At 48.6% G+C, this 22,200-nt stretch overlaps 1 pseudogene; it reads left to right on the forward strand.

Annotated features, from left to right (window-relative positions):
- The first annotated feature begins 7,591 nt into the window (after window positions 1-7,591).
- On the forward strand, window positions 7,592-7,710 carry LOC134964832 (5S ribosomal RNA; annotated as a pseudogene).
- Window positions 7,711-22,200: the final 14,490 nt, after the last annotated feature.

Here is a 22,200-nt window from a genome sequence, read left to right on the forward strand (position 1 = left end):
AATGCAGAATGCGGAATGCTGTTTTGTGTGGAATTAAAGGGCCCTTCAGTTTTATCTCTTACATTATACAGCAAAATTACAGAAAAGTAAAAAGAAAAAACAATAAACAGTCGACACGTCTTATTTTTGTGCTTTATTAAGAAATACGGTGATATGTATATAGCTACTAGAATAGTAATATACAGTATAGCATGCATACATACATAAGACAATGCATATATATGTTACATACGTTACCTATTTATTTATTTATATGTAGATAGAACAACTATGGGTGGAATTCAAATGTTTGAATAGTCGGTTGGGTGTCTGTCTATTAGATAGGAAAAAACAGACACCCAACTGAATTTTCAAACATTTGAATCTCCCCCTAAAAATGGAGATATATGAACAATTTTTCTGACTCTATTCGGCAATACAGGTGTTACCAGAAAACAAACAATAGTGCAATTAGCTATGGTCTTGCTGTCCTATGTATATCCTGGGGGCTGGATGCTGTAATCTAAAGTATCATAGCATGCTATGGCTTTTAATAGGCTTTATTGCATGACATAGTAAGTAATGTAAAATGATAACATATATGTGACTTTCAATCAAAGAGAAGGGATGGGAAAACAGCAGAGAAGCCCGCAATAGAGCAAACACTTTGTTGTTGTAATTAAAGCGCAATGGAATATGCTGCGCTTAAGAAACTGCTAATAAATAAATAACTAAACACATCATATAAAAGTAATTAGTTAATGACATTAATTTATACAATAGTTACATTTTTTGCAAACGTTGTTCACTTGGGGCCTAATTCAGAGTTGATCGCAGCAGCACATTTGTTAGCAGTTGGGCAAAGCTATGTGCATTGTGTGTGTGTGTGGGGGGGGGGGGGCAGATGTAACATGTGCAGAGTGTGTTAGATTTGGGTGGGATGTGTTCAAACTGAAATCTAAATTGCTGTGTAAAAATAAAGCAGCCAGTATTTACCCTGCACAGAAACAATATAACCCACCCAACTCTAACTCTCTCTGCACATGTTATATCTGCCCCCACTGCAGTGCACATGGGCCCTCATTCTGAGTTGTTTGCTCGTTATTTTTCTTCGCATCGCAGCGATTTTCCGCAAACTGCGCATGCGCAATGTTCGCACCGCGCCTGCACCAAGTAAATTTGCTAAGAAGTTTGGTATTTTACTCGGGATCCGGTCTGAAGATCGACAGTGTCTAGGTCGACAATGTTTAGGTCGACCACTATAGGTCGACAGTCACTAGGTCGACATGGATGGAAGGTCGACAGGGTTTCTAGGTCGACATGTGCTAGGTCGACAGGTCTAAAGGTCGACATGAGTTTTTCACATTTTATTTTTTGGGGGGGATTTTTTCATACTTAACGATCCACGTGGACTACGATTGGAACGGTAAAGTGTGCCGAGCGAAGCGGTAGCGGAGCGAAGGCACCATGCCCGAAGCATGGCGAGTGAAGCGAGCCATGTGAGGGGACGCGGTGCACTAATTTGGGATCCCGGTCACTTTACGAAGAAAACGACACCAAAAAAAAACAAAAAAACGTCATGTCGACCATTAGACCTGTCGACCTAGCACATGTCGACCTAGAAACTGTCGACCTACAGTGGTCGACCTAAACATTGTCGACCTAGATACTGTCAATAAAACGAACCACACCCATTTTACTCACGGCTTAACGAAGAAATTTATTCGTTCTGGTGATCGGAGTGTGATTGACAGGAAGTGGGTGTTTCTGGGCGGAAACTGGCCGTTTTATGGGTGTGTGTGAAAAAATGCTGCAGTTTCTGGGAAAAACGCGGGAGTGGCTGGAGAAACGGGGGAGTGTCTGGACGAACGCTGGGAGTGTTTGTGACGTCAAACCAGGAACGAAAAGGACTGAACTGATCGCAGTTGCAGAGTAAGTATCGAGCTACTCGGAAACTGCTAAGAAATTTCTATTCGCTATTTTGCGAATCTTTTGTTCGCTATTCTGCAAAGCTAAGATTCACTCCCAGTAGGCGGCAGCTTAGCGTGTGCAATGCTGCTAAAAGCAGCTAGCAAGCGAACAACTCGGAATGAGAGCCATGGGGCCTAATTCAGACCTGGTCGCTTGGTGGGGTTTTTTTGCACTGCTGCGAACAGATAGTCGCCGCCCATAGGGGAGTGTATTTTTTGCTTTGCAAGTGTGCGATCGCATGTGTAGCAGAGCTGTACGAACAGATCTTGTGCAGTCTCTGCACAGTCCAGAACTTACTCAGCCACTGCGAACACTTCAGCCTGTCCGGGACCGGAATTGACGTCAGGAACCCTCCCTGCAAACTCTTGGACACGCCTGCGTTTTTCCAGCCACTCCCTGAAAACGATTAGTTACCACCCACAAACGGCTTCTTCCTGTCAATCTCCTTGCGATCGCCCGTGCGAATGGATTCTTCACACAAACCCATCGCTGAGTGGCGATCCGTTTTGTACCTGTACGACGCGCCTGCGCATTGCGGTGCATACGCATGCGCAGTTCTGACCTGATCGCAGCGCTGCAAAAAAGCTAGCGAGTGATCAGGTCTGAATTACCCCCATGGTTATGCCCAACTGCTAACAAATTTTCTGCTGCGATCAACTCTGAATTACCCCCTTAGGCAGCCCCCAGGTTTCTCTAACAAGGAGAATTACCTCAGGACTAACTACTGTCATAATGTAATTTTGAAGCATCCACTGAATTTGTAATGAATACTTTAGTAGTGAAGCCAATATCTGCCATTTATTATGTGTATATAAGTTGAATAATATACTTCACCTAACTGAAGTGTTTAGAAGTAATTTAATATGTCTCTCATGCCCCCTTCCACCCTCTGTTGCCAAGTTAGAGGGAGATAACAAGCATATAGTGACTGGCAGACTGCCGACATGCACTGTGGGGATTGCTGTATTCATACACAGGTGACACTGCATGATGTCACAGCAGCTGAACTGACTGCAGTTTCAAATTTTTGACCTGCATCAAGACAGTTGTGCTAAAGATGTACATAGTGGCTTCAGCTGTCAGACACTTGGGCAGTAATCACTGTTATCTCTGGAATGTCAATTTAATACTAACTAAACTATGTATGTTAGCTTGAAATGTTTTAGTCTTCATGAAAGGTTTAGCATAGTGTTCAATAAAATGTTGGTTTGGTATGCAGAGTTTTTCCATAGCTTTTTATTGTGCCAGCAAGTCTGCACAGGTATATTACTGAGGATAATAGATGATATAACACCTCAAAGAGATATAGGTAAGCGTATTTAGTTATGCAGACACTTCCTCATTATTATCGGGCGCTCACCAATATCTCCAGGTTTCCCAGACTGACCTGCACAGTAACTATTACCAGGCTCTCACCAATATCTCCAGGTTCCCCGACTGACCTGCACAGTAACTATTACCAGACTCTCACCAATATCTCCAGGTTCCCCGACTGACCTGCACAGTAACTATTACCAGACTCTCACCAATATCTCCAGGTTCCCCGACTGACCTGCACAGTAACTATTACCAGACTCTCACCAATATCTCCAGGTTCCCTGACTGACCTGCACAGTAACTATTACCAGGCTCTCACCAATATCTCCAGGTTCCCCGACTGACCTGCACAGTAACTATTACCAGGTGGTCACCAATATCTCCAGGTTCCCCGACTGACCTGCACAGTAACTATTAATAGGCTTTCACCAATATCTCCAGGTTCCCCAACTGACCTGCACAGTAACTATTACCAGGGTTCACCAATATCTCCAGGTTTCCCAGACTGACCTGCACAGTAACTATTACCAGGATCTCACCAATATCTCCAGGTTCCCTGACTGACCTGCACAGTAACTATTACCAGGGGTCACCAATATCTCCAGGTTTCCCGACTGACCTGCACAGTAACTATTACCAGGTGGTCACCAATATCTCCAGGTTTCCCTGATTGACCTGCACAGTAATTATTACCAGGCTCTCACCAAAATCTCCAGGTTCCCCAACTGACCTGCACAGTAACTATTACCAGGTGGTCACCAATATCTCCAGGTTCCCTGACTGACCTGCACAGTAACTATTACCAGGTGGTCACCAATATCTCCAGGTTTCCCTGATTGACCTGCACAGTAATTATTACCAGGCTCTCACCAAAATCTCCAGGTTCCCCGACTGACCTGCACAGTAACTATTACCAGGTGGTCACCAATATCTCCAGGTTCCCCGACTGACCTGCACAGTAACTATTACCAGGTGGTCACCAATATCTCCAGGTTCCCCAACTGACCTGCACAGTAACTATTACCAGGCGCTCACCAATATCTCCAGGTTCCCCGACTGACCTGCACAGTAACTATACCAGGTGGTCACCAATATCTCCAGGTTCCCCGACTGACCTGCACAGTAACTATTACCAGGTGGTCACCAATATCTCCAGGTTCCCCGACTGACCTGCACAGTAACTATACTGGGTGGTCACCAATATCTCCAGGTTCCCCGACTGACCTGCACAGTAACTATTACCAATCTCTCACCAATATCTCAAGGTTTCCCTCACTGTCCTGCACAGTAACTATTACAAGGCGCTCACCAATATCTCCAGGTTTCCCTGACTGACCTGCAAAATAACTATCACCAGGCGCTCACTAATATCTCGAGGTTCCCAGACTGACCTGCACAGTAACTATCACCAGGTGGCCACCAATATCTCCAAGTTCCCCGAATGACCTGCACAGTAACTATTACCAGGCTCTCACCAATATCTCTAGGTTCCCCGACTGACCTGCACAGTAACTATTACCAGGCTCTCACCAATATCTCTAGGTTCCCCGACTGACCTGCACAGTAACTATTACCAGACTCTCACCAATATCTCCAGGTTCCCTGACTGACGCGGCACAGTAACTATTACCAGGCTCTCACCAATATCTCCAGGTTCCCTGACTGACGCGGCACAGTAACTATTACCAGGCTCTCACCAATATCTCCAGGTTCCCCGACTGACCTGCACAATAACTATCACTAGGCGGACACCATTATCTCCAGGTTCCCCGACTGACCTGCACAGTAACTATTACCAGGGGCTCACCAATATCTCCAGGTTCCCCGACTGACCTGCACAGTAACTATTACCAGGGGCTCACCAATATCTCCAGGTTCCCCGACTGACCTGCACAGTAAATATTACCAGGCGGTCACCAATATCTCCAGGTTCCCCGACTGACCTGCACAATAACTATCACTAGGCGGACACCAATATCTCCAGGTTCCCCGACTGACCTGCACAGTAACTATTACCAGGGGCTCACCAATATCTCCAGGTTCCCCGACTGACCTGCACAGTAACTATTACCAGGCTCTCACCAATATATCCAGGTTCCCCGACTGACCTGCACAGTAACTATTACCAGGCTCTCACCAATATCTCCAGGTTCCCTGACTGACGCGGCACAGTAACTATTACCAGGCTCTCACCAATATCTCTAGGTTCCCCGACTGACCTGCACAGTAACTATTACCAGGCTCTCACCAATATCTCCAGGTTCCCCGACTGACCTGCACAATAACTATCACTAGGCGGACACCATTATCTCCAGGTTCCCCGACTGACCTGCACAGTAACTATTACCAGGGGCTCACCAATATCTCCAGGTTCCCCGACTGACCTGCACAGTAACTATTACCAGGATCTCACCAATATCTCCAGGTTCCCCGACTGACCTGCACAGTAACTATTACCAGGGGCTCACCAATATCTCCAGGTTCCCCGACTGACCTGCACAGTAAATATTACCAGGCGGTCACCAATATCTCCAGGTTCCCCGACTGACCTGCACAATAACTATCACTAGGCGGACACCAATATCTCCAGGTTCCCCGACTGACCTGCACAGTAACTATTACCAGGGTTCACCACCAATATCTCCAGGTTCCCTGACTGACTTCCACAGTAACTATTACCAGGGTTCACCAATATCTGCAGGTTCCCCGACTGACCTGCACAGTAAATAGTACCAGGTGGTCACCAATATCTCCACGTTCTCCAACTGACCTGCACAGTAATTACTATCACCAGGCTCTCACCAATATCTCCACGTTCCCGGACTGACCTGCACAGTAACTATTACCAGGCGCTCACCAATATCTAAAAAAGAGAGGGTTTTTGATCCTGCACCAACCTTGGATTCAAAATACGTTATTAATCACATAGTAGCCAGAAATGGACATAGTTTGTGGAAATTTCTATCTGTCCGTATGGCGGTGCGCCCAGAGTCAAAAAAAGGAGACAATTGTATATGCACAAGAAAAGAAGTATGACTCTTGTGAAAAGTATGACTCTTGTGGAAGTGAACAAGCCCGTGACCGGGTGAAACGCGTTTTCCACATGGGCACCTGCCTGTCTGACCTTTGAATGGGTGATATTTGATACCTTAATGATTTAGAACCGATACCGAGCAGAATAATTCTGTGTATTTACATTTTTTTGTGCTACTAAGATTGCTGGTATTTCCAGCCTTGTTTCTCATGGGCACCTGCCTGTCTGACCTTTGAATGGGTGATATTTGATACCTTATCGATTTAGAACCGATACCTAGCAGAATAATTCTGTATATATATTTTTTTTGTGTTACTAAGATTGCTTGTATCTCCAGCCTTGTTATGGGCATCTGCCTGTCTGACCTTCGAATGGATTGCTGGTATTTCCAGCCTAGTTAGTACATAAAAAATTTTTGTGTTATCAACACTGCTGGCATAGCCAGCTAGGCTGTTTATAGATAGGTCCCCGATGGGCACCTGCCTGCTGACTTTTGAATGGGGATTATTTAATGCCTGATATTAGAATTGTATACTTTAGCAAACTAACTCTGCAATTGTGAAACAGTTTGTGTCACCACTTGAAATTCATGTGTTAGCAGAATAATCCTGCATCATACGATAACTCGTGTCACAAAAAATTTTTTGGGTATCTCCAACCAGGTTAATGTTATAAAAGGAGAGCACAGTGTGACACAACTCGGTGACATTTATTTAATGCCTGTTATTCGAATTGTTTACTTTAGCAAACTAATTCTGCAATTGTGAAACAGTTTGTGTCACCCTCAGACAAATCTCTAAACTGTGTTTAATAGAGTCCCTTGCCTTTTAGGTTTTTTTTTGCTTTCCAAAGGCTAACCACCTCATTGACTGTTGCAGAGGGCTTATTCTAGCTGCCTCCTGCATAAGCTCCTATCATAGAAAACAACCACTGTTCCTGTCTAACTCATTTCGACTAGCAAGTGACAGTCTAACCAACAAGGGATTCTCCTTGTTTCCAATTACTGTATATGTCATTATTTCCTTCTTCCAGCACCCATCCTCCTACTCTATACCCCCTCCAATTTCCATCTGCCTTCCTTCTGTGAACTCTCATCCACGATTTTGGGGAGCGTGCCCCCCAGGGGACACGTCTCCTCAGTCTAACGTGGACAGCAGATTCACACCTATCCAACCGCTGCAACCTCCTTCTAACTGCAGCTACCACCCAATCTTATCCCTAACTCTTTTCTGAAGAGTACTCTATCCTTCCGTTTCGGTGCACTCTCATTGGTGGCACAGGGTCAAATCTTTCTACGACCATACACCTGCGCTCACGCCCAATCTCGTCCGATCTTGGAAGCTAAACGAAGGCGGGCTGGGTCAGTACCTAGATGGGCGACCTCTAGGGAATACCCAGTGGAGTAGGAGGTTGTTTCTTCCTTGTTAGAAGAACACCAACAGCAGCATCACCACTTGTACTTTATTTCTATACCTTTGTATCCTCAATCGTCATGAACTATCTATGACAGTGGTTGACTATCAGTTTTTCTTATACTGTGGGTTTTCCCACCCACTCACACAACCCAACAAAGGGTGCATTAATACAAACACAGTTTGTACAGATCTTTGGCAGACGGAAGCAGTTTAATATGTAGCTACCTTCCAATATGCGGTTATCCAGGCATAACTAAGATCTGAACATTTCATTATTATTTTTTTCATACATATGTCTTATAGGGCATACCGAGTCCCTTTGTATCCCTAAGAGCAGAAACAAAGACTACCTTCCTATTTTTTGGTTATCAGTTACCTATTAACATTTAGATACTAATACAAGAGTGCGCCCAAACAAGAGTCATACTTCTTTTCTTGTGCATATACAATTTGCTCACCAATATCTCCAGGTTCCCCGATTGACCTGCACAATAACTATAACCAGGTGGCCACCAATATCTCCAAGTTCCCCGACTGAACTATTACCAGGTGGTCACCAATATCTCCAGGTTCCCGACTAACCTGCACGGTAACTATTACCAGGCGGTCACCAATATCTCCAAGTGTACCGACTGACCTGCACAGTAACTATAATGAGGCGGCCACCAATATCTCCAGGCTCCCCGACTGACCTGCACAGTAACTATCACCAGGCTCTCACCAATATCTCCAGGTTCCCCGACTGACCTGCACAGTAACTATTACCAGGCTCTCACCAATATCTCCAGGTTCCCCGACTGACCTGCACAGTAACTATCACCAGGCTCTCACCAATATCTCCAAGTTCCCCGACTGACCTGCACAGTAACTATTACCAGGGTTCACCAATATCTCCAGGTTCCCTGATTGACCTGCACAGTAACTATTACCAGGTGGTCACCAATATCTCCAGGTTCCCCGAATGACCTGCACAGTAACTATTACCAGGTGGTCACCAATATCTCCAGGTTCCCCGACTGACCTGCGCAGTAACTATTACCAAGCTCTCACCAAAGGTTGGCCTTAGCTGACTTTGGGGTTCCCGTGCCCTGGACCTGTGGAGTGCTTACTATTATTATAAAATGTGCTTCTGCATTTTTTTTATTCTTTGTGGAACTGCAAGTCTCACCATGATAGCACCTCTTATTATGTTTGGAATTAGGGCGTGCAGTCCATGCCACCCCCCCACCCCCCCCCCCCTTTCATATTTTCTATGTTGCAGTAATATAGACAGGTGAAAACGTACAAACGGAAAGGTGTAAAATATGTCCCTCTACTGTCTTTCAACTCAGGGCAGGTTCCCCTATACAGGAAGGAAAAGTGAGTGCACCAATGTGGATACTCCGTACTTACTAGAGCAGTGGTTTCCAAACTTTTTTGAATCACGGTGCCCTAGAATATCAGAATTTTTTTCACGGCACCCCTAGGCCAAAAATTTCTTATTGAGAAATTTAGAAAGAAATATTACATTAAGTAGATCGCGTTTATATGTCATCCATAGGGTCAGTTGTGTGGTGAGGGACAAGATTTGCTTCTGTTTAGCCACATATTTTATGACTGGCAGCCACCAGCACTGGTTTTGCCTATTATATTGACCATGAATAATTTTAATTGGTCTTGGACCACCAACCCAGGGCACCCCTGCTAGTGTCCCGAGGCACCCCAGGGAGCCACGGCACACAGTTTGGGAACCTCTGTACTAGAGACTTACTCCAGACTTACTAGAGCAGGCATGTCAAACTCGTGGCCCTCCAGCTGTTGTGAAACTACAAGTCCCAGCATGCTTTGCCAGCATACCTTCCACTGATCAGCTGGTAAAGCATGCTGGGGCTTGTAGTTTCACAACAGCTGGATGACCATGAGTTTGACATGCCTGTACTAGAGATTTACTCCAGATTTACCAGAGAGCGACCTCCCTCTGCTCAACTCCTCCTGTGGCCTGTAAACATGTCTGATGTGTTTTACTGTTCAGGCCCGCACACTTCATAAAGCCGTGACGTGGTGTAATTACATTTCACTGCCTAGGCGTGATGCTCTGAATACCGGTTTATTTGGCAGCGCAGGGTTAACACATGATAAAATGTAGCCTGCAGACTGAGCACCCTGGATGACAAGTACTTTATGTAAAGAGTGTACACCGCATGCCCCAGGCTATACATTACAGCGTGTGACACACCCATCCAGGTTAGGATTATAGTGCTGAGCGAACAGATGTCCTGTATGTGCCTGGATTTGTTATACAGAGGAAAGTGTGCTGTACACTGTAATCATGTTATTCCTGTGCTACTAGACAGAACTCCTGTGCAGCATATATACAGGCTTACCATGCTATCCCTTCAAACCAGGACACATATGAATTACACAGGTTCTGGGGCTGGCTGACTTCAAGCCTGCATTTACCCTGGTTTTAATCAGCCACAGAACCTGTGTAATCCATGAGCGTCCCAGTTTAAAGGGATAGTATGGTAAGCCTATATACCAGAGGTTCTCAAACTCGGTCCTCGGGGGCCCACACAGTGCATGTTTTGCAGGTCTCCTCACAGAATCGCAAGTGAAATAATGAGCTCCACCTGTGGACCTTTTAAAATGTGTCAGTGAGTAATTAATACACCTGTGCACCTGCTGGGTTACCTGCAAAACATGCACTGTGTGGGCTCCCGAGGACCGAGTTTGAGAACCTCTGCTATATACTGTATATATATATCATGGCCTTGTGACTGGCCATAAAACCATACCTATTGTATAGTTGCCAACTCTCCCAGAATATCTGTGAGACTCCCGAATCTTGAATGTGGCACCCTTCCGCATCACTCCCATTTCCTAATGAAATGGGCGGGACATGGGGTGTGATGATGTCTTTCAAATCGCAACATCGTTGCCTTGCCCCTTGTGCATGACCCCCAATGACGCAAAAGGCCCACCACAGTGATCCCCGACACCTCCCCTCTGGAAAGTCTCCCTCAATGAAATGAAAAAATATTGTCAAGTAACTGTATGACCTATCAGTGGGTTTGGCAGAACAGTCCCAATTAGCGCTGACCTTACACAGGGCAGGGTAGACCAGGAAAATGGGTGGAATTTGGTTGATTAGGGGATAATAAGGTTTCCCTATGCGTAAATATTGGGCAGTACTATAAAACAGAACTTTCATTTTTTTCTAACTGCGCTCTTTAAATGACCATTTCTAACCTGATGCTGTATTTCCAACCCTGCCTGATCAGCCTAAATATTACATAGCATAGGGGGGTGGGTGTGTATGGGGGTTGATGTCTGTCACCATTGTGTATATGATCTTATTGTACTGAACCAGTATTTAGCCTGCCAACTCATTATGAACTAGTGATTTCACTGAGGCTGCGAGTCAAGAAAAGTAGATAGATCATATCTTGAATGATCTATTATCGACATTGAGACTTTCCCTGGTGAAGCAGTAGGTTAACCCTTAAGGGGGTACTCACGGAGCGATATTCTAAGCAATCTGACTAGATTGCTTAGAATTTGAGCATGATCGCTCCGTGTGTACCCCTACAGCGATAGCGATGCGCAGCCCCGCGCATCACTATCGCTGGTGCAATATTGGCCTGCCGTGCTGGCCAATCTAGCGGGTCGCTCACTTCACCCGCTGGGTGAAATGAGCGCCGCCTTCCCCGGTGCTGAGCGGCGGGAGAGATGTGTGCTGAGCGGTTCGCTCAGCACACATCTCTCCCTCATCGGCCCGTCTATATGGGCCTTTAGTACTCTGACACAGTATCGCCGATGCATCCGACACAGTGTCCCCGTGGCAGCTGAGTATCAGTCATCTGTCCTGGTAATATTTTACTGATAAATTGCGGGAATAAGGCAAGTTTTCTATTGCCGTGAAAAAACAGCATTATCATCGCACATTGGGGTAATTCTGACCTGGTCGCTGGGCTGCTAATTTTGCTGTCCTGCGATCAGATAGTCGCCGCCTCCAGGGGGAGTGTAAATTCGCCGTGCAAGTGTGCGATCGCATGTGTACACCGAGCTGCAAAAATCCACTTTGTGCAGTCTGTGCGCAGCCCGGGACTTACTCCTACAGTGCAATGAGAACAGGCTGATCCGGGCCGGAGCTGACGTCAGACACCCTCCCTCAAAATGCTTGGTCACGCCTGCGTTTTTCCGGACACTCCCAGTAAACGGTCAGTTACCACCCACAAACGTCCACTTCCTGTCAATCACCTTGCGAACGCTTGTTCGATCGGATTTTTTGCATCATCCTGTCGCTGACCGGTGATGCCCTTTGTTGCTGTCCGACGTGTGTGCGCATTGCGGTGCATGCGTAGTTAGAACCTGATCGCCTGCTGTGCGAAAACACACAGCAGCAATCAGGTCTGAATCACCGCCATTGATGTAAAGGCCCCTAAATGTGAATTATTTACAACCAATAAATGCTAAAAAGAAAATAAGTTGTGGTTGGCAACGGCAGGATATGTGTCTGTTTTACACTTGTACATCACAGACGCTTACATCCCACTTGTAAACATTTATTTTATGTGCCTTGATTTACTATTAGGCATCAGTTAAAGGGGGTCATTCAGAGTTGATCACAGCAGCAAATTTGTTAGCAGTTGGGCAAAACCATGGGGGGGCTCATTCCGACCCGATCGCACGCTGCGCTTCTTCGCAGCCGTGCGATCGGGTCGGAACTGCGAGTGCGCGGCGGCCACATTGCAGGCAGCGGCACCGCTAGCGAAGAAAGCGGTCGCAGCGGCGGCCGCAAGATTGCCAGGAGGAAGGCAGAACCAGGCAGCAACTCACCATTTTCAGGAAGTGGTGAGTCCAACGCAGGCGTGTCCAGGCGTTTGGAGGGCGGATGTCTGAAGTCAATTCCGGGACCTGCATCGCTGGATCGATCACACATGGTAAGTAACTCTTACCCTGGTCTTGTTTTACAGGAAACCTTTCAGCATAGCAGAGCGACACAAGCGTTCGCACCCTGCTATGCAGAAATACACTCCCCCATAGGCGGCGTCTAGTTGATCGCACGGGCAGCAAAAAGTTGCTACGTGCGATCAACTCGGAATGACCCCTCATGTGCAGTGCAGGTGGGGCAGATGTAACATGTGCAGAGAGAGTTAGATTTGGGTGGGTTATATATTGTTTCTGTGCAGGGTAAATACTGGCTGCTTTATTTTTACACTGCAATTTAGATTTCAGCTTGAACACACCACACCTAAATCTAACTCTCTCTGCACATGTTACATCTGCCCCCAGGGCAGCCATCAGTTGGGGACCGTGGGGACTGGTGTCCCGGGCCCTTACAGAGATGGGGGCCCACCTTTGGCTCCTACCACCAATACCAGGAGAGCTGCACCAGGCTGTGAAACTACAGTGGGCTGATACACAGGGAGGACTTCTTAAAACAAGCCTTCCCTGCGTACCAGCTCTCTGTGAACCATTCCTGTAGGTCCGTAATGCTCCACCTGTATGTACCATCACATAGGGGTGGAGCGGTGCGGCAGAATCTTTTTTTTGGGGGGAGGGGCCCTGTCTATTGTGTCAGTTCCGGGCCCCACAATTTCTGATGGCAGCCCTGTCTGCCCTCCCTGCAGTGCACATGGTTTTGCCCAACTGCTAACAAATTTGCTGCTGCGATCAGCTCTGAATTAGGACCAATGGGGGTCACTCCGACCTGATCGTAGCTGTGCTAAATTTAGCACAGCTACGATCACTGACACAGACATGCGGGGGGACCCCCCGCACAGGGCTAGTCCGCCCCGCATGTCTGGCCCAGCCGCACCGCACATGTACAAAGGCATCGCCCAGCGGCGATGCTTTTGTACTTGTAGAGTAACTCCCAGGCAGCGCAGCTCCTGCGGCTGGCCAGGAGTTACTTGTCGCTGCCGCTGCGGCCCACGCCCCCCCGGCACGGTCTGGCCACGCCTGCGCTGGCCGGACCACGCCCTGAAAACGGCGGCCAAACGCAGCCGTGCCGCCCTCTCCCGCCCAGCAACCGCCTCTGCCTGTCAATCAGGCAGAGGCGATCACTAGGCAACGACGGCCGTCGGCCATCTGGCATGCGCCGGCGCACTGCGGCACCGGCACATGCGCAGTTTTGACCCGATCGCACCGCTGCGAAAAACTGCAGCGTGTGATCGGGTCGGAATGACCCCTGAAATGTCTTACACGCACTACCCGAATCATATTCACGGGTGACGACAAATGCACCAATCAGTGTCAGCGCAGCATTAGCAAACAGCCAATTACCACTGGTTCATTAATGCCATCATCATCCTCATCCGTTATTTGACCCTGGCCATTAGTACTGGGTCAGCAGCAGCAAACATACAGTAAATGCTTCTTCCTTTGTGTGTAGGTGATGGCCCACTGTAAATATTGTGACTTTATTTCTACTCAGCGCAATCCCTGCCACTGAGCACAGAACATCCTCCTGACCACTCTGTGATTGATTAAGCAGGCGCTCAGCACGGCTGGTTTATACATTTCCTGGACGGTTTCTGCAGTGTTTGTTTGTGAAGTAAAACCAATGTTTCCGGGAGCGCTGCCTGTGTTGGGGATGACAGATCAGAATTTTATACTGTGTTTCCTCGCAGAAACCTTATCTGCCCACACAGAGGGCCTCGGAAACACAATGTATAATGATGCCAAGGCCCACACAAAACTAACTACCTTTGTGGCACACGTCCCATTTCAGGGGGCCTTATAAATTGTGTTTAAAGGGAGATGACTCTCCAAAAAATTAAATGATTGTAAAATACGCTGGGTAGTACCCATGGCCGGAGCCAGGCGCTTAGCTACTGACACTAGAAAGTAGAGCACTGCTTGGAGAGGAAGCCCAGTCAGCAAAGTGGGGGGCGGTGCGGGGGAGCTTGGCTTGGCATAGGGGGCAGTGCGGGGGCGTGACACAGTAAAGGAAATGGGCAGGGACATGGCTGCGCGTTTCACACCATTTTCAATAGAATGTCAGTAAGTTGAATACCAAAGTACAGTATAGGGGAGCATTACTTTGAAGGTGCAGTGTATCCACCTAGGAGCAGTTATATAATGCGCCATACCCAGGCCGTTATGCACCTATAGAAAGTCAGTTCTGGCATCCTATCAGTACCTGTGATAGCTTCTAAAGTCTTACACAAGGTTACAAGAGATAGATTCTCATATACTGGCCCTCATTCCGAGTTGTTCGCTCGTTCTTTTTCATCGCATCGCCGCGATTTTCCGCAAACTGCGCATGCGCAATGTTCGCACTGCGACTGCACCAAGTAAATTTGCTAAGAAGTTTGGTATTTTACTCACGGCATTACGAGGTTTTTTCTTCGTTCTGGTGATCGTTGTGTGATTGACAGGAAGTGGGTGTTTCTGGGCGGATACTGGACGTTTTATGGGAGTGTGTGAAAAAACGCTGCCGTTTCTGGGAAAAACGCGGGAGTGGCTGGAGAAAACTGCGTTGAAAAGTACCGATTATCGGGATCCCGTTCTGCACGTACGTGAGCGGGTCCTGCGACACCGGGCGCAGTCCAGCACCAGACTGTCAGTGATTGGCAGCCTGATGCCGTATGGGGACGAGGAGGGGGTGGCGACGGCCTCTGTTTCTCCAAACGGAGGCATGTTGTCATCATTTAGGGGGAGGGAGGAGGCCAGGATCTCCGTGATTGCAGACCTCTGCGACAGGCAGTTTGCGCGGCACTACGGGTGCCACAAGCCACCCGATGGTGAGTGAGTTATCCAAAGTCTGCGTCCCAGGATGCAGGTGGGATCACTACTGCAGCGGGAGGCGTCTGCTTGTAATACCGCTTTTAGACCTAAAATAGCGGGTCGCAGCCGGAAGCCTGACACGGGTGCTACCTGGCTGCGACCCGCGTCTGCCCCCTTTCACACCGGAGTCACCAGCCCGGCATATTGCCGGGTTGGTGACGTTACCGGTGACGCAACGGGGGTGGCACTTGGAGGTCACATGATCTCCAAGCGCCGTCCGCACTATACACTGTACACTGTCGCTTCCAAGGAAGGATCACATTTTTGCGTGGCGTAATTGGGCGGAGCTTTCCCCACTGATTGGAACAGGTTTGCTACTGCTGCTGTGTGAGGCATCACCCTCCTTTGGTGTACAGCTGCAGCTTGTGGTCTGTTATAACATCATTCACTGTCTGAGTCTGAAAGCGTTGGTGAGCCTTTATTCAGACTCCACCAGCCAACCCGTCACACAATACCTAATAACAAGGGCTCTTCAAAGTTGTAATATAAAGAGAAACTGGGGGAGTATAAGTGATAGCGGGGCATTCCTAAATTGTGAGCTCAGGGTGGGTGTCTGATTGATCATGTACCTCTTACCTCAGGTCACGGATGTGAAAACCACTAATAACTCATTCAGAACTTCAAAGGGAGGATCAATGGATAATCTAAGTGCAGGAATAATAGTAGCTCCTTTATGTGGCAGTTGTGTGTATACTGTGGGCGTACAGTTGTAGTGTACATGCAAGAAGAGACAGAGAGGCACCGGGAGACATGGGGACACTTGCAGAGTTGGACGCAATTTACGGCAAGAACGTAGCTGCAAGTTACATCCATACAAAGCGCGAGATTTGCGTAACGTGCAGGGAAGCAGGTGTCATGACTTCTGCGATTGCGCATATTATGTAACGTAAAATGCGTATTTGTCAGAATTTACACTAACAGTGTAATATATTGTAAGCTTTAAGCACATTTTAGCATTACAATCAATTACAGTGGGAATTCCCCAAGGTCTGACTGTGAACAATGACATAGATATATCTACTAAGCGTACAGGGGCAGAACTACCAATGGTGCAGCAGGTGCACTGCACCGGGGCCCCTGGGAACTAAGGAGCTTACCACTGCCCAGACCAGTAATGAGTTTTTCTCTGGCCTGCCTCCTGACCATTTTGGGCAAAATCTGATGACTGTCCCTGCGCTGTCACCCTATATCTCTCCCTGTCACCCTCTATCTCTCTCTTTCACTCTGTCTGTCCCTGTCACCCTCAATCTCTCCCTGTCACCCTCTATCTCTCCCTGTCACCCTCTATCTCTCCCTGTCACCCTCTGCCTCTCTCTTTCACTCTGTCTTTCCGTCACCCTCAATCTCTCCCTGTCACACCCTACCTCTCCCTGTCAACCTCTGCCTCTCTCTATCACTCTCTGCCTCTCTCTATCACTCTCTACCTCTCCCTGTCACCATCTACCTCTCCCTGTCACCCTCTGCCTCTCTCTATCACCCTCTGCCTCTCTCTATCACCCTCTGCCTCTCCCTGTCACCCTCTACCTCTCCCTGTCACCCTCTGCCTCTCTCTATCACTCTCTGCCTCTCCCTGTCACCCTGTACCTCTCCCTGTCACCCTCTGCCTCTCTCTGTCACCCACTGCCTCTCCCTGTCATCCCCTGTCTCTCTCTGGCTCTCCCTGTCACTCTCTGCCTCTCCATATCACCCGCTGCCTCTCCATATCACCCGCTGCCGTGTGGCATGCTATGTACTTCGAGTGGGGTAGAGGAGGAGGCCCAAAGCATATTTTTGCACCTGGGCCCACCACTCACAAGTTCCGCCACTGACTGTATATATAAAAATTATACTCCACTATCTCATACGTACAGAGCAAGTTATCATTATCTCATGAGGGTTTTTTTCTTATTCTGTTGATGACTAGATGGACTGACGACTCACCCAGACCCCTTGGTGCTACATTAATACAGCAATAGGTGCGGTATATGATCCCACACTGATTGTTTATAACTGGTGAGAAGTTATTAGGCTACACCATCTGTTTCCTTGGTGCCAGTTTACTGAAATGCCCCCTCCCACTACCCGCACCCCGATATTCAACTACCAAGAAAACCACAACCCAGATCCTGAACTGGGACCCTGTTAGTGAGCTCTGAGGTCACGGTTTGAAGATAGTTGGGGACTTTAGAGGACAGAAGGTTCCATCATGAGTAGAGAATGTCAGTTAACATCCCAAAAACCATAGACCCTACAACTTTGTATGTAAATAAAAAAAATATATGTATCAACGGTGACTTATGAGTAGAGATGCGAGAGGAGTCCCGTGTTTTGGTTTCTGTTCTATTTTCATAATTGTGTTTTGGTTTCGATTTCTGTTTTGGTTTTGCAAAACCACCCTCAAGTGTTTTGGTTCGGAATCCGAACCAAATCCGTGATAATCCGAATCTAGGGTTTTGGATTTCTTGAAAATGGCTAAAAAACAGCTAAACTCATGTCAATTTTGCAATCCGAAACCCGAAATTTGGATTTAAAACCAGAATTCCGAGCCGCAGGGAGATCCGAACCGATACTCGGGTTTGTTCAGATTTCTAAAGAACTGAATCGCACTTCTCTACTTAGGAGACATGGAAACAGTTAACCTTTAACAGGTGCGTTTTCATCTCTTCCAGTGAGTGGGAAAAACGATGACTGACATGAAAATCAGTTTACACCATATGGATGCTAAATATTTTAAGAAATTCCAAGAATTCTACTATAAAGCAGTGTCAAGATAATATGTACTCGCTCTGAGGCTCATCTGGGCATACATTTTGACAGGCCTGGAGGCTCCGTGAGGCACCTATTAGCTACTGCACTTATCCAGAGGATAAAGTGGAGGGGAAAACGAGGTGGAACTGAGTTCCACCACCTGTAATGGTAGGGGGAACTAGTTCCACCTCCACCATTGCCCTGCACAGTAATTCCAACAGAAAAGCCTGCCCCATCACCTACGTCAACCGATTATGCAGGCGGTGCTAGTGTTACTGATGAGCTGCAGTCATCTCCCCCTTCCTGAGGTCCTGGTGGCTCCATGGTCCTTCTCCATCTATAGCACACGCCTCCTGGAACGCACACACGGTGTGTCTGTTGGACCGCATTCATCCCTCCTCAAGTCCCAATGGCTTCCTTTTCCGGCATGGCGTATGTGATGTCATGCTGTCACCGCTGCTGAAGTAAAGTAGAGCCATGAAGAAGAGCAGGTTCTGTGCATCTTGTAGACAAGATGAGAGGGGGCTTGGGGGACAAGACAGGTGGGGAAGGCAGCTGCTGGAGGGATACAGGGCATGGAGCTGCTGGAGGGACAGAGGTAGTGTGCTGCTGAATGATAGAGGCAGAGATGTGGATAAGTGGCATTACTGTGGTCATTCTGTGTAAGGGGCATTATATTGTGGGCATTCTGTATATAAACAGCACTACTACAGTGGGCATTTTGTGTATAAGTGGCACTTCTGTGGGCATTATGTGTATAAGCGGCACTACTGTGGTCATTATGTGTAAAGGACACTACAACTGTGGGCATTATTTGTAAGGGGCACTACTACTGTATGAATTGTGTATAATGGGCACTACTGTGGGAATTATATATAAGGGGCATCTGTGTGTGGCATAACGTGTATGAAGGGAACCATTGTATAGCCAACATGAATAAATGGCACTACTGAGTGATGTAACCATAATAAGGGGCATTACTATGTGGTGTAATATTAATCAGGGGCACTACATGCAGTGTAATGTGAATAGGATTGTGCTACTGTGTGGTGTAGTTGGAATTGGGGGTTCTATTGTGTGACCACGCTGCTTCTTTGTGAGATCAATGTCCCTTTATAAAGTATGGGAAGCAGGGCACTAATTTATAGTTCGCAGGGGGTGCCGAAAACTCTAGCACTGGCCCTGGCTCCACTTAATGTGTGTGTGTGTGTGTGTGTGTGTGTGTGTGTGTGTGTGTGTGTGGGGGGGGGGATAGGTGGCGGGGTAAATGAGTTCCACCACCTCTCCAGGACCACTTTAAGCCCTGCACTCAGGGCCGGCTCTAGGCATGTTCGAATAGAGCGGCCGCGCAGGGCGCCACCCTTAATGGGCGCCACGCGCTGGCGCCGCCATATTCGATGCTGGAGCCGGCCCTGTGTGTGTGCTGCTGCAGCATTTGGCGGTCGCGCTGTGTATGCGCGCTGCGCGGCGCCGGTATCTAACGTCAGACGCCGGCGCTGCGCATAGCCCGCCTGCACAAGTGGCCGCCCGCCCGCCCGCCAGCCCGGACCCAGGCTCAGGCTCAGGCTCACTCGCCCGGCCTCCCGCCCGCCCGCCAGCGCTCCCACACAGGCGGACAGCAGTACTCCTCCCCAGCGCCGCAGGTATTTATTTTTTTTTTGGGGGGGGGGGAGAACCGCACTGTGGGGGCATTTCTGGCACACAGGGGGCATTTTTGGTTATGTGGGGGCATTTCTGGCACTGTGGGGGCATTTCTGGCTCTGTGGGGGGCATTTCTGGCACTGTGGGGGCATTTCTGGCACTGTGGGGGCATTGCATATCTGGCTCTGTGGGGGCATATTTGGCACTGTGGGGGCATATCAGGCACTGTGGGGACATATCTGGCCCTGTGGGGGCATATCAGGCACTGTGGGGGCATATCTGGCACTGTGGGGGCATATCTGGCACTGTGGGGACATATCTGGCACTGTGGGGGCATTTCTGGCACTGTGGGGGCATTTATCTGGCTCTGTGGGGGCATTTATCTGGCACTGTGGGGGCATTTCTGGCACTGTGGGGGCATTTCTGGCACTGTGGGGGCATATCAGGCACTGTGGGGACATATCTGGCACTGTGGGGGCATATCTGGCACTGTGGGGGCATATCTGGCACTGTGGGGACATATCTGGCACTGTGGGGGCATTTCTGGCACTGTGGGGGCATTTATCTGGCACTGTGGGGGCATTTATCTGGCACTGTGGGGGCATTTATCTGGCACTGTGGGGACATATCTGGCACTGTGGGGGCATATCTGGCACTGTGGGGACATATCTGGCACTGTGGGGGCATATCTGGCACTGTGGGGGCATATCTGGCACTGTGGGGGCATATCTGGCACCGTGGGGGCATTTCTGGCACTGTGGGGGCATTTATCTGGCTCTGTGGGGGCATTTATCTGGCTCTGTGGGGGCATTTCTGGCACTGTGGGGGCATTTCTGGCACTGTGGGGGCATATCAGGCACTGTGGGGACATATCTGGCACTGTGGGGGCATATCTGGCACTGTGGGGGCATATCTGGCACTGTGGGGACATATCTGGCACTGTGGGGACATATCTGGCACTGTGGGGGCATTTCTGGCACTGTGGGGGCATTTATCTGGCTCTGTGGGGGCATTTATCTGGCACTGTGGGGGCATTTATGTATCAGGCACCGTGGGGGCATTTATGTATCAGGCACCGTGGGGGCATTTATGTATCAGGCACCGTGGGGGCATTTATGTATCTGTATCTGGCATCGTGGGGGCATTTATGTATCTGGCATCGTGGGGGCATTTATGTATCCTGCACCGTGGGGGCATTTATGTATCATGCACCGTGGGGGCATTTATGTATCAGGCACCGTGGGGACATTTATGTATCTGGCACCGTGGGGGCATTTATGTATCTGGCACCGTGGGGGCATTTATGTATCTGGCACCGTGGGGGCATTTATGTATCTGGCACCGTGGGGGCATTTATGTATCTGGCACCGTGGGGGCATTTATGTATCTGGCACCGTGGGGGCATTTATGTATCTGGCACCGTGGGGGCATTTCTTGCACTGTGGGGACATTTCTTGCACTGTGGGGGCATATCTTGCACTGTGAGGGCATTAATGTATGTGGCACTGTGGGGGCATATCTGCGCTGTGGGGGCATTTATCCATCTGGAACTGTGTGGCCATTTATGTAGCTGGCACTGCTGGGGGGCATGTCACGTGTAGCTGGCACTGCTGGGGGGCATGTCATGTGTAGCTGGCACTGCTGGGGGGCATATCATGTAGTGTTCCCGCTAGGCGTCTGTGGCTGGGCAGTGTGTCTCAGTGCTCTACCTGGCGCAATGTGTCTAACGTGCTCTTATAGGAGGTTCTACCTGGTGCAATGTGTATTAGCTGCACTACTGTGTGGTGTAATGTGAATTGCCACTATAATGTGGCTACGCACCTTCCCCACGAAGTGACTCCCCTAAATTTTTGCTGCGCGCCTTCGGCGCGCACTGTCCATGCTTTAGCGTGTGGAAATGGGAACAACAGGCATTACAGTATGTACATCATTTTGCCCACCTAACTTAAAAATGTGCCCTCCCTGTGATCAGCAACCTGCCCTAAAAAGTGAACACTAGCACGTGTAGCTGGCACTGCTGGAGGGCATGTCATGTGTAGCTGGCACTGCTGGGGGACGAGACCACGCCCACTTTTTCAGGAGGCCACGCCCACTTTTCCAAGAGCGCGCGCGCCTTCGGCGCGCGCATGGGGGGGGGGGGCACTTTTACATTTTCTCGCTCAGGGTGCTAGTAGGCCTGGAGCCGGCCCTGCCTGCACTTATCACACTGTTTAGGTGGCTTGCCTGACTAATGTATCCCAGCCACATCTCGGTATGTGAGGTCTGACCGAGGCAAAGCAATTATCTCTGCTGCCAAAAGCCTGTGTTTAGAGTAGACGCACACTTCCGTCTTCCAACTGTCCC

The sequence above is a fragment of the Pseudophryne corroboree genome, chromosome 9, assembly GCF_028390025.1.
Source record: "Pseudophryne corroboree isolate aPseCor3 chromosome 9, aPseCor3.hap2, whole genome shotgun sequence".
Classification (NCBI taxonomy): domain Eukaryota; kingdom Metazoa; phylum Chordata; class Amphibia; order Anura; family Myobatrachidae; genus Pseudophryne; species Pseudophryne corroboree.